The 14,384-nt window shown below is 34.2% G+C and overlaps 1 long non-coding RNA gene across 1 annotated transcript; it reads right to left on the reverse strand.

Annotated features, from left to right (window-relative positions):
- Positions 1-8,435: 8,435 nt before the first annotated feature.
- LOC123553988 (uncharacterized) lies at positions 8,436-14,109 on the reverse strand. The gene is made up of 5 exons (XR_006686929.2): positions 13,906-14,109; positions 13,176-13,246; positions 12,202-12,371; positions 8,872-10,982; positions 8,436-8,575 (listed from the first exon to the last, which is right to left on the reverse strand). It is a non-coding gene; the product is annotated as an uncharacterized LOC123553988 (long non-coding RNA).
- Between the last annotated feature and the right edge of the window lie 275 nt (positions 14,110-14,384).

Raw genomic sequence — 14,384 nt, forward strand, 5'->3', positions numbered from 1 at the left:
TATCTGAGTAACATAGACTTAGTAGTCCATTTGACTCCATGCAGCCCATTTGACTACATAAATGTAGACAGCTGTCAAGTACAATCATTTTTTGTTGTCCATTTGACAACTTGCGGTGTATTTGACTACAGATTATTTGTCTGTAACCATTATGTATATAGTGGAACAGAATATAAGAAAATAAAGACAATGTGTCTGGATTTTATAATTCTAGTAGACCATTTAACTACATTTAAACTAATCGGCCACAAACGTATAAACAAATACAGAAATCTGTTTACACTTTATGATTTTATTAGTCCAGTTACTTACATTTAGTCTTTTACTACAAACGGGCAGACAATTTGTGATATACAAGATCTGCCATGTTCATAAGCCTGCAGAAAGTCTTGTTTATCTAACTGAAATGGTTCTATCATATATGACAGGCTAATATACTTACTATATCTATACTTACTAAAACAGCATGTAAAGATCAACTTCCACGAGATAATACTGTATTTACAACAATCTCTTCTTGTAACATTTTAAAAGTGTATGGCAGTCATCCTGTGTTTAGCCATACAGTAAAAATAATCCATCGACTAAATAAAGTAGTCCATATGACTACATATAGTCCATTCGACTATACAAAGAAGTCCATCTGACTATACAAAGTAGTCCATCTGACTACACTATAGTCCATTTGACTACATCAATACGGACAAAATATCTGAGTTACATAGACTTAGTAACCTATTTGACTCCAGGCAGCCCATTTGATTACATAAATGTAGACAGTTGTCAAAAACGATCATATTTTGTTGCCCAGTTGACAACTTGCGGTGTATTTGACTGCAGATTACTTGTCTGTAACCATTTTTTATATAGTGGAACAGAATATAAACAAATACAGACAATGTGTCTAGATTTTATAATTCTAGTAGACCATTTAACTACATTTAAACTATATAAACACATACAGACAATGTGTTTAGACTTTATAATTCTATTAGTCCATTTAACTACATTTAGTCTTTTACCACAAATGGACAGAAAATTTGTGATATACAAGATCTGCCATGTTCATAAACCTGCAGGAAGTCTTGTTTATCTAACTGAAATGGACCCCATATGGGTTTGGTTCTATCATATATGACGGCTAATATACTTATTATGTCTATACTTACTGTTATATGATAATATAGATACAACTGTGCCACCAATTAGAATACAGTATCTTCCAGTACATGTGTGAATTACATATCTGCAATGCACTTCAAAATCATTTCTCTCACATTGTGGAAAAATTTCAAATCCCAGGTTGTTGAAATGAACACGTACCATCTATCTGTAAAATGTTAGCATTAGAATGTTTCATTCCTTTCAAATTCCAGTACGTTAAGTATTCCAAGTTCTTACTTAAACACCCTGTTTGCTTTTCTCAGTAATAAAATCATTGTATATGTACGCTGGGATGTGGCGGGTGTGTTGCCTTAGAATAAATTGGCAAATAAAGATATGTTTCGGATTGTAGCAACGTAAGAAAAGTTTAGCAATTGAAACATTTCGTAATGCTGTGTTCTCTGCATTTAATGCAGTAGAGCCTGGTTAATCAATATCGTTACTACCAATGAACATGACACCATAGTCAGGATGATGCTTCACTAATCAATCTTGAAAGAACAGGACATGGTTCGAGTTTGTTAAACAACCGCCACTAATTCCACAGAACTTCACGTCAATTGCCGAATCAATATTAAGTAAATCATATCTTTGCAGTTTATAAATATACGCCAGAAATTGAGCTCTATGAGAATCTCCCATGAACAGCAAAGACATCTCTAGCACAAAATTGTAGTAAAACATCAGAACTGTACGTGCTAGAATCTCTTCTATTGACAATCTTGAAGTTGTTGATAATTTGCGCGTAAGCTTTTCGTGCTCCGCTATTGAATAATATTAAAACCCGTAACGTCCCGTACTTGCATAAATATATTTATTTTTCAATAAATCTGTATTTATATCTGAAAAGTATATTTTTGTTAAGCATATACTTTTTTCCATTCTAGTCCAAACAAAAATCCGCCATTTATTTTAATCTAGCATTAATTTGACAGCCAGGGACGGGCCGATTTCTAATGTTGGTAAAACTTGTGGTCCAACCCTTTTGTATTTTCGCACCTTTGCTAAGTTACCGAATGTATCTTAATGTACAGTAGTATTATATATGTCTTGATGTAATGATAGTTTGCTGTTGTATATATATAAACATATGTATTTGTATATTATTGTCTTGATGTACATTTACCATAATGTCTTGTGTGATAATTACCATAAAATATGATTAAACTAACGTGTTGTTAAAAAACGTAGGTTCGGGGATGAGGGTTTCTACTCCATTGGTAAAATAACACTTCAATTCCAGTTTTCTATGTTAGTTTATTATGAGATGTATTTATAGTCTAAGTGATGTAAATATAGTCATCAAAATTATGATTCTCTCATTCCTCTGGTCTAAAGTCACTTATTTCATTATAATTGTAAAATATTACATTTCTTGTTTCTAGATCCTATGAACTGTATTTTCAAAGTCCGAGCCAAAAGTAAAAATCCCCTCCCAAGTTCTGACCTAGGTTTATATACAAAAGTATGTACCCTTCCATATTTGGAGTGTATCATAGTAATGAAAGACAAAGATTACCCCTAATATTTATGAGGATAACCGTTGACTGATGGTACCATCCCAAATATGGAGCCACCTCTAACTCTAACAAACCAGACATGTTTACAATGGTACATGATGACAACATACCCTGATAAAATGATACTAAATGATACACATTCCAGTCCCAAGCATTTATGACTGGGTAACTGGTGAATGACAACTCAAGTAGCAGAAGCCAAAGTTTCTCATCAGTAGAATCAATTAATAAATCAGCTTTAATAAGACTGCTAAATTAACAACAGTGTATATGCATGAAAAAGGGTGAGTTATAAATGTGTAAATATGGTTTAAGAATACTAAAAATTGTAATATTGAAAGTAATTACCTTATATCGGCTTTATTATTAACATACTTAGCAACTTTGTTTGTTTTATTAGAATTTGTTCCCATAACAGCAGTCAGTTTCTGTCGCAAGATCTCGGGTGCTAAATCAGAAATTATTTCAGGCACACACAAGCAACCATCGACCTTCCACAAGCTAGATGAGTTGACACAGAATTCCAGAGTTCTAAGTGGAGTTCCAAACCCGCATAGGTGAGGGACAAGTAATGTGGTGTCAGCAATCTCTGATACTCTACAATGGAGGCTCTACCGGATGACGATTTTATACAATGACTTTAGAAGCTGTGATGCACGTTTCATTTGCTGTTGTGAACAGATGTGTGTTTATATTTTATTAACTATCACAAAAGTCGTCTTCAACTGCCGTTTTGGCGGCCGTAAACAGTTTACCCCGAACATGGACTCTGTGTTGCCATCACTTCTGATATTTTGTGATCATGGAGGTCACTGCCATTTTCTGTCATTTATGCTGATGCCAATTTCACGATAACTTTCATTTATAAAAAGTTCAGAACACGTTTTTCCTTTGTGTTTGTTTACTTACTAACTAAACTAGCCTTAAAACTATTGTATGTCGCTAACTGTTTTTGCGTTAGAGACGTGTTTTATTTCCTAGCTAACCTTCGCTTGTCATTTTCAAGTTATTTTATACGATCATTCATATTAAATATTCAAAGCGTGGTGTACATGATAAATAATAAGTTTTATTGCTAGTTTAAATAACATTTTATATGCACATGCTGTCTTATAAAGAAAGTTGGTTGTGTCTAAAGTCACGTAGTATATTTAGTCGCAATACCGTTTACCTGCATCCGTCATTGATTTTCAAATAACTTTCCTAAAAGGCCACTAGAATAAATTATCATAAATTCAAAGTTGTTTACATATTTACCATATAAAAAGCGGAAGACATGCAAGTTCACATTCCTTTCGCAGATTTTAAAATATGAACAATTGAGTGGAGTATGATCAAATTTATCAGCAAAACAGTACATTTAGGTTTCAGTACATGGAATTTATACTTATTCAAGAAAGAATGCTTATCTAAAATGATAAAAAAAAACTCAAATGAATAAGAGCAAAGTCCCCTTAATGCATGTAATGGCTACAGTAGTTGAGTTGATCTAGATAAGAGCGTAGAAATGATTCCATTATCAATTGTGAACCTGATAAGCAGCTCTTTTAAATGTTAAAACAAATAAACAAATTTCAGAAAACGCGTTTTTTCTATATTTTGCATGAACTTAAAATGTTCTTGTTGGATTTTTGAAGCAACCGTATATAATATTTTTCCGTTACAGCTTCTTTTTGTTGTGGGCCTACTTTGCACATGCGCGGCTCTGAGGCTGTGTTTGTGGTGCTCTGTGCTTCCAATGAACGAGGTTAAAAGGTCCGGTCGATGCGGTTGCGGGTACAATATTGGTATTATGTCTCCCCCCTTCTGGCCATCCGTCCGGCCGTACGTCACACTTCATTTCCGATCTGTAACTGGAGAACCATTTGATCTAGAACCTTCAAACTTCATAGGGTGGTAGGGCTGCTGTAGTAGATGACCCCTATTGTATTTGGGATCACTCCATCAAAGGTCAAGGTCACAGGGGCCTGAACATTGAAAACAATTTCCAATCAATGACTAGAGAACCACTTAACCCAGAACGTTGAAACTTCGTAGGATGATTGGTCACGTAGAGTAGATGACCTCTTTTGATTTTGGGGTCACTCCATCAAAGGTCAAGGTCACAGGGGCCTGAACATTGAAAAATATTTCCGATCAATAACTTGAGTACCACTTAACCCAGAATATTGAAACTTCATAGGATGATTGGTCATGCAGAGTAGATGATTCCTATTGATTTTGGTGTCACTCCGTCAAAGGTTAAGGTCACAGGGGCCTGAACATTGAAAACCATTTCCGATCAATAACTTGAGTACCACTTGACCCAGAATATTGAAACTTTATAGGATGATTGGTCATGCAAAGTAGATGACTCCTATTGATTTTGGGGTCACTCTGTTAAAGGTCAAGGTCACAGGGGCCTGAACATTGAAAAACGTTTCCGGTCAGTGACTTGAGAACCACTTGACCTAGAATGTTGAAACTTAAGGGGATGATTCATCATGCAGAGTAGATGACCCCTATTGATTTTAGGGTAACTCTGTTAAAGATCAAGGTCACAGGGGCCTGAACATGGAAAACCGTTTCCGATCAATAACTTGAGAACCACTTGACCCAGAATGTTCAAACTGCATAGGATAATTGGACATGCAGAGTAAATGATTCCAATTAATTTTGGGGTCACTCTATTAAAGGTCAAGGTCACGGGCCTGAACATGGAAAACCGTTTCCGGTCAGTAACTCGAGAACCACTCCACCCAGAATGTTGAAACTTCATAGATGATTGTTCATGCAGAGTAAATGACCCCTATTGTTTTTGGGGTCACTCCGTTAAAGGTCAAGGTCACAGGAGCCTGAACATTGATAACCATTTCTGATCAATAACTTGAGAACCTCTTGATCCAGAATGTTGAAACTTCATAGGATGATTGAACATGCAGAGTAGATGACCCCTATCGATTTTTGGGTCACTCTGTGAAAGGTCATGGTCACAGGAGCCTGAACATGGAAAACAATTTCCGATCAATAACTTGAGAACCACTTGACGCACAATGTTGAAACTTCATAGGATGATTGAACATGCAGAGTAGATGACCCCTATTGGTTTTTAGGGTCAGTTTATTAAAGGTCAAGGTCACAGGGGCCTGGTCGTGTAAAATCATTTCCGGAAAATAACTTAAGAACCACTTGATCTAGAATGTTGAAACTTAATAGGATGATTGGACATGCAGAGTAGATGACCCCTATTTATTTTTGGGTCACTTGATCAAAGGTCAAGGTCACAAGAGCCTGAACAGTGACTTGAGAACCGCTAGGCCAGGAGTGTTGAAACTTAGCGGGATGACTGGACATGCCAAGTAGATGATCCCTATTGCAGCCAACCAACAGTGTCTCTTTGACTTTCGCTCCTGACCCCTATTGACTTATTGTCTATATGACTTTGCATTTGGGGAGACATGTGCTTGTTTACAAAAGCAATTTCTAGTTTATTCTAGGTTTCTGCTAAATATTCAAACATACCCTAGTTTTCACTCTATTTTATTTCATTAACGTTTCGGCATTCGTTCCAAATAGCACAATACTATGAATTTAAATCCACGAGCGAAATATTATCTCCCTGACGTTTTTGACAGGAGATATTTTGTCTTAAGACATTTGTCTTCCATCTCTGGTTTATGAGCGACCTGTGGAGTTTCCACTTTTTCTATTTATGTCGTTTTTAGCGGAAAACAATTTAATACTGGTTCAAAATTAATGTACACTGGTTAGTTGGACAGACCCTTAACTGAAAACTTTTGTAAATGGCTTTAAACTACGGATTCCGAATCTTGTTTTGTATCCTACCATATTTCACTGACAAGTTATCAAAGAGCGGTGGTAAGATAGCAGGATTGCAATGGTCGGATAGAAGGATGGTAGGAAACGTGTAAATAAATGAGCTAGTAAAATAATATGAAGAAACATATATATCATTTTTCCTTTTGTTAAGAACTTCAAAAACAATGTTATAAATACATTTATTAAATGACTTTACAAATTAAGTTCATCTTAGCATGTATGAAATTCTTATGATTTGTCGGGACAAGGTCTTAAACCGTACACCTTTTGCGAAAATATGTTTATTTGTTAAGGATTCAGATGTAGAAATTAGACTTTGTTTTAGAAAACATATCATCATTATTTGATGTCCGATTCATAAATGATACTTTTTGGAATAATTATTACAAGCCCATACCTCAATGACTATGATCAAGCCAGATTCAAAGGCCGACGCTCAAAGTCCTAGGTCAAAGAAGAAAACCCGCACCCCCTCCCCCCCCCACCCCTCCCTCCCCCCAAAAAATCTACAAAATATAATTGACTTATGCCGACTTTACTTAGTTTCAGCGGCCAAATATGAGAACGTTGTATTATTATTCCCTGTAACAGTAACAAGCCCAAATCGTATCTGTATCAATATCAACCATATTTATAGTCTCCCGTAGTAGATGAGGACGAATACTATTCATGTAAAGTAATAAACGTAATGGAAGGAGACTATGGGATGCTGTAGGATGATAGTTTGTTAGCGAAGATAACGATAGTGAGATGATAGGATATCGATAGAACGAATCATAGCAATATTTTAGCCTGTCGTTTTACAATGTTCTATCCTACTGTCGCTATCCTGCTATCTTACCATCGTCAATTCTCCCATTCTACTAGACTCCTATCACCGCCCTTCTGTGCTAACATCCCTTAATCCTAAGATCGCTCGTTGATATTTTGGCAGAAAGAGATTGTAGGACTTTAACAAAACGGGAATCAGCATTGTACGCCTAACAAGCAACTTGCTTTTCAACGTACCATAGTGATGGTTTCGTTTGTAAACACCCCATGTTATCACTCTTACCAGTATGTTATACGTCTTATTTTGTCTATGCTCTATTTTTTATATTTTCATGATACACATTTCCATATATACACTAAAAGTGATTCGATGTGAGAGGGTTGCGTTCTTTGTAGTTGGCGCTTCCTTATTTGATCGTTGCCTTGTGTTTTGTCTTAATGCTTCACTCATCAATTACTCAAACAATGAAGTTTCCGCTTATCCTTGCCAAAAGTAAAAGCACATTTATTTTTGTGCTGACCAAATGCATATTTGTTTAACAAAAAGCGAAACATTTTATTTCATGTGATCATAAAATATCATATTTCTTTACTGCAGTCTCAAATTATAAAAATCAAGGTTAGGTTTCCCGGAAGCACAAAGCACACACAACACAGCCATAGAGCCATGCATCGCTAAGAAGGCCCACAACTAAAAGAAACTTAACGGAAAAATATTGCAGAAAGGTTGCTTCAAAAATCCAACAACTATATGCAAAGTACAAATTGGATAAGGGGTAGAAAATGTGGTGGGTGTTGGGGAAAGTGGACATAATTAGCATAAATAATTAACAGGGAAAGTCGCGCTCCTAAAACGCAGTCTCCCTACAAACACACGCACGCACGCACATAGGAAAAATGGCATTAAAGGGCAATAATTTATACTTTAGTGGATCACTGACAGTAGATTTTGCATGAAGGGAAATACACGGAAATAAAATGACTAAACAAAATCGATATCTTTTATTATATCAGTTTTCAATCAAATTTAACATGCTGACTGTTCACGCTTCAAATTGTTTATAATTGGAACATAACAAAAGTCATGGCATGTTTTATAGCTTTTAAAGCAATTATAACATAATGATTATATTGTTCGGAAACAGTTTATCTCGGGCCATTGGTGAGTTTCAACTATTCATCTTCACAACTTTGGGTAGTGCAGGCAACTTGTCCGTCCGTCTGACACGTGCATGTGTTACAGCCGTCGGTTGAAGGGAATTCTGCACCTGGATCATATCCATTCCCATCGTACTCACATGCTGTAAAATAGAAATGTTTTGAGTTAAATATAAGACAAAAAAGCATGCAAAAACATATCTATATCAATACCGAATTGTTCACTATTTTAATATAGTATTTAGAGAAAAAAACTACAAAGCTATCTGAAAAACCTGACATATCTTAATAGATTTAACATACTGACATGCACACGCATATCTCTGAACAGTAGTTTTATGTTTATTATCAGATATCCTGCTTCTGATGGTCAAAGAATAATCTGGCGACTGGTTTGCTGCGATATATAAAAGTACATTCGTGACGATTTAATATTTACCTTCCTCAGCCTCAGCGTGTTTTAGACTGGTTGCTAAGACAACAGCCAAGAGAAATAATCCAAACTTCAAACACTTCATTTTACCTGCAAGAGTAAGTTTTCCATCAGTTAGATATGTAAAGTAATATAGAATTATTGAATTTAAGACGTTTTGTGCACTGACAACAAAAAGAAATAAAATACGAAGAATGCTATTATGACAACCTAACAATTGATTTATAGTAATGCAAGACCTGAAGTTTTTTTTTCATAGCAAATGAAAGAAACAAAATATATGAAACAATGGACGCGGCAACAAACAGATCAGGTACGAATTCACCGCTCTCTTCATGTTTAGGTTTTTTCAAGATTTGATTCAAAATATTTGTTGTCATCTTATATGAAAAGTATTTAGGCAATGCTTCTCTGTATTTCTGATATGTGCGAATTTAATTAAAACTTTGTATTGCCCCGTTGTACCTTTCGTCAAAAGAATCATATTTGCAAAATACAGCAATACCAGGTACAAACACCACCGAGAGGTATACAGACAGTCGTTCTAGTACCAAGAATGTGCATTCTAACAGATTTGTTCGACAATCTGGATCTGGAGTTTGCACTAAATATTTAATCCCACATGTCTCCGCTATAAAAACAATAGTTTAAACAGCCCTTTTTACTTTTTTATATTTTATACGTCAAGAAAAGTTCAAACGAAAATTAACCATTAAACTTACCTCTATTTTATTCAAGCTGAAAATGAAATGAACAACATCGGCTGCTCACTTTTATGGCGGCAAAATAGTGCGACAGACTGATTTTAATAACTGGAATCATTAATAAGCTGTCTAAACTGACCGTAGTGCTTGTAACATATGGTAAAGTTCAAAGTTCATGAAACATAATGACATATTATGCTTCCGTTGAATATCAACAAGAAAGAAAATGTGACGCACATGCATAACTCGAACTTTCGCTGAAAAGGGACCGGTAAAATGTGTAAGCTGCAACATGATAAACTTTACTCCAACATCTGGTTCTTAAATCGCTACAAGAAAGTTCACTAATTGATAAATCATAATTATGCACTTTAAGGAAAATCTGGCCCCAGTTTCACGAAAAAAAAACTAAAGTAATTATTTAGTTAAGTCTGTCATTTTAAAATCGTTCTGTTGCTTCAGTTATTGTTATTTAATTTTGACGTTTTCTATAACAATGTATTTAGAGATAAATTATACTATGGGTAGTAGTATTTGACTGTAGTACTTATTTCAGTCACGAAAATATGATATTTCTATCTTAGCATGATATAACGAACTTAAGTTTTCTGTAAATGGTTTGATCTGCGAATCTATGAAAAAAGTCAGCACTGAAGACGCATAAAGAGCAAAACAAGCACATGAAATAACAGACTTAGCTAAGCAATTACTTAAGTTGTTTCGTGAAATTGGGGCTGATGTGTCTCATCATATTCTGTTCATGAGTGTAGATGGTAATATGCTACTAGACCATTGTTACTACTACAATGCCGGTAGAACATATGATTCCTGGTTGTGTGGCAAGGTTTCAGTTTATTCATACTCACAGAATATAGCTGCAATTATCACCGAGGTGTCAAGATTTTAACACGCGTTAATATTTAAAACGTGTAGGTCATGTCGCCATTTACAGTTACTAGTATTAGTAGGCGCATATTATAACGAAGAAGGAGAATTACTTAAATGAGTATACTTGTATTAAATTTAGCAAACTCTGTAACTGTTGCCACGGCTTTGTGTGCAATAACCTGAAACGAATGTGGTATCTTTACCTGTAAAACGTACCTTTTTGTTATAATGTTTTAAACATAATTTTAGCATGTGTCAGCCGTCGTCTATTTCAAACTGTTTCTTCGTAAGTGTTTGACAACTTACCTACATTGCACATGGTTTGTAGACAGCTGATCCTATCAGAATTGAAACGGACATATTATGCGTAACTTATGTGTTTAATACTAAATACACAAGTTGACTAGAGTAACTTGAAATATTTTTCAGCAAATTAGATGAATATGAGGGATAAAAAAGTAAATATTGACCATTCTAAAAAATTTATTGATTAATTTTTAACAGCAAACATCACACAAGTACAAGCTGAAAAAGAATGAAATATTATTAGATAATTACAGCGAATACACATATTTTACATTTTACAATATTTTTAGTATAAAAAAACTTGAATGTTTCTAAAACTTTTTTGCCAGATTAATGCAAGATTTGTTATTAAACATTATGATAAACAGTAAAATCAATGTGTATATGTATAAATATTGTTAACAAAGCATTGCAAATGCATTTATATTAACAATAAATAATATGCGTAATTAATAAGCAGAAAACAACATCATTTATTATACATTCTGATATGCTTTTATCTGTTAAAACACGCTTACACTAAAATGACGTCACGTTAACGTGCAATGACGTCAATGTTTTTGCTGCGACAAAGAAAGAGCGCGCTACTATATTTTTTCCACTGTTTTAGATTAAGGGCATATTAGAATCGGAATAATGTATAGCAAAATCGTGTTTTACCTAAATTAATACACTCAAAATCGGTTATAATCGACAGAATAACCTCTTTCCGTGCATTAATAAAACACGATTTTTCTATACATTATTTCGTAAATATGAACAATATACGTTTGGATCTGTTTTACTGCAAAACTTAAACCTCCTGAAAATCCGTATTTTAAGACGATATATTTACATTCACTATTTATTTTGTATGGAAAGAAGAAAGGCGTTTATTTTCATATAAATAACATTGATGTAATGGTATTAAAGATTGCCATTTCCACGAGATTGCAAGTACAATCTGACGTCATTCACAAACACATAACAAAGTGACGTCGTTTCAAAATTGGATACCAAAATTTCAGAAAGAACATAAAATTATAGCGAAATCTATTTTTTTCACAAGTAAAAATTTAATCGACACGACTATATGACTTTTTATATAGGATATACCGATATTTTGAATAAAAAAAAGGCAGAAACTATTTTTATTGGAAGGTGAATTACAACTGAACGTTGGTGGGTCTTCTTGGCTGTTCTATGTTGAAAAGATAGATATCCTGGCATTTGTTCTTTTGTATACTCATGGAAAGCAAGCCACTTATTTTTGTAGCAAGCTACTGCAGGACATGTAAATATAAGAACTGCATTTTTTTTTTCGTTTAAACCATACTGGAACATGAATCGTTAGCGCGATTCGTGGAATTGCAAGAAGTCCCAATGTGGTTTATACCTATATCACCGCACAAAAACAGCATTTAATTCATGACAAAACGCACATATCTAAAACACTTACTAAATTAGGTAATCATGGCGCTGGGCCGGTACATGACCAGTCGGCATAAGAAGCATCCGGGTCTTCTTCGTTCTCAACCCATACGCATGTGCAAATCCTCTCAAAACCTAATTTGTTATCTGTCACACCATCGCCTTGATCGTGGTAATCACCATTGTCGTCAACGCATTCTGTATATTATAGACAGTTGTTTGTCCTCAGACTGACGTCAACATATCATATTTACCATAACGACGTCTACAACTTTTTAAAAGATTTTAAATGAAAGGACCACAATCGATAATTGAATACAGCTGAGTCCCACTATTTCACTTGAGACGTTACAAAGTGACATATAAAGGAGATTTGCATACTACACATATTAAATACTTCGCAAACATGTATGTAGTGATATACTGTTTGCCGTCTTTAAAAAATACATTCCTTTAAGCTTTGGGATTTCTAAAAGGAGTTTAAAATGGCCACTCTTAATAATATTAGGCTGAAATAAGGGCGAAAAGAAGCTGTAACGCGTAACAATATGCTTGTCAATGCAGTCGCAAAAGTCCGTGCATTGTCATATGCATAATTTTCACGGTTTAAATTTTCAACAACATGGAGACACTCGATGTATATAGAACACTTAAAGCAGTAATATTGTAGATTATGACTATGACAGCTATTGGCTATTATTTCACTCAAAATGCGATTATATTTCAACTTTCTAAAGTATAACTACATCTATATTTCTTAATAGTTTCGCATTGTACATGCAAGTTACCTATTCACCTACTTGAGATTTCCTCAGAATTATAATATGAATAGATACATAGGTTCCTCGGCAAATTTTACTGTCGAAGCAATGTGCTGCCTTTTGAAATATTCCTAGAAATGTCATGTACTTAAACAATGGATAGAAATCACGTATACTAGTAATAGAGTTCATATTTTCGCAAGTGTTATTATACAATACAAAACAAAAAACAACAACTTACGGTCTTGTGACAGGACAGCGGCGACGCATGTAACTACCAAAAGTATTAAAAGCTGACTGCGCATTATCAACCTGTAATATATATATATGTGTGTGTGTGTGTTTTCTTATTAAAACAGTAAATAGGGTACTCTGATTGGTAACTAGCTGAAAAATATGAAATCTTAAACTTAAATTCAAAGGTGTTTTTGGTCGAAGGTTATTGTAGCCTAATAACCATAACCATAACCCTACGATTAGATTTAGGTTTAGAGCATACATTGTATAATGTATGCCATCAGGGCATTAAAATTTCCTCTTACAATAGAGATTCGCTGTAACTGTCTGATAACACTACCTCTAAAGTATGAACAAAGTTTACGCTATTCTTGTTATTTTCATCTTCTATGACCAGAATATATTAATAGAATTACTTTTATTCTGGCAAATGAAATATTTGGTAAAATGGGATGAATTTGATAAATCATGAAAAGTCACCGAAGTTTCACAGAAGGTAAAAAAGTTATTAGGCTCAGAAAATAATAAACATCTAAATCTGAATTCTAGTTTAAATTGTACATGCTAACAAAATTTTAATATCTGTAAGAAAGAGTAAAATGCCCCAATCAGATAGGACTTATAACAGTTAAATCCACATTACATGAGCTTTGCCAAATGTGCAAGATATTTATCTTAATATATATTGAGAATGGAATATAATTCGCATACATTAAGTTCTTTAAAATACTTACAGAAAATTTCTTCGACGATCAACCGGATTTAGACTCCAATTTTAGAATTCAGATTATTATCCCAATGTGCTGGCTTAAATACTTCTATTGACAATGATAAATGTTAAACTGGCTTAGGCAAAAAGTTCAACGTTTACCTATTTTCCTTTGATACCAGTAAATCGGCAAAATGTTTAGAAAATTCTGCTCTAGGCAGATTCCATTTCTGTAGTTGATCTACTAATCTTTAGGCAAATTATATGTTTTGTTACCTGGGGAAATCTGCTTACATCAGATGTTTCATCAACAGAAAGAGCAATGTTGATAGAGTGAGTACATTTAATTAGAATCGAGCATCAGTACTTTTTTTTTTGATTCATTATAAACAATTTCATATGAGTATCATTTCATCTCAATTTTGTCAAAAATGTTCATACACAATTGTACATTATATCATAAGACTGATTTTTATGTCCATGTATATGTAAATCCTAACTAAA

Source organism: Mercenaria mercenaria, chromosome 7 (assembly GCF_021730395.1).
Source record: "Mercenaria mercenaria strain notata chromosome 7, MADL_Memer_1, whole genome shotgun sequence".
NCBI lineage: Eukaryota > Metazoa > Mollusca > Bivalvia > Venerida > Veneridae > Mercenaria > Mercenaria mercenaria.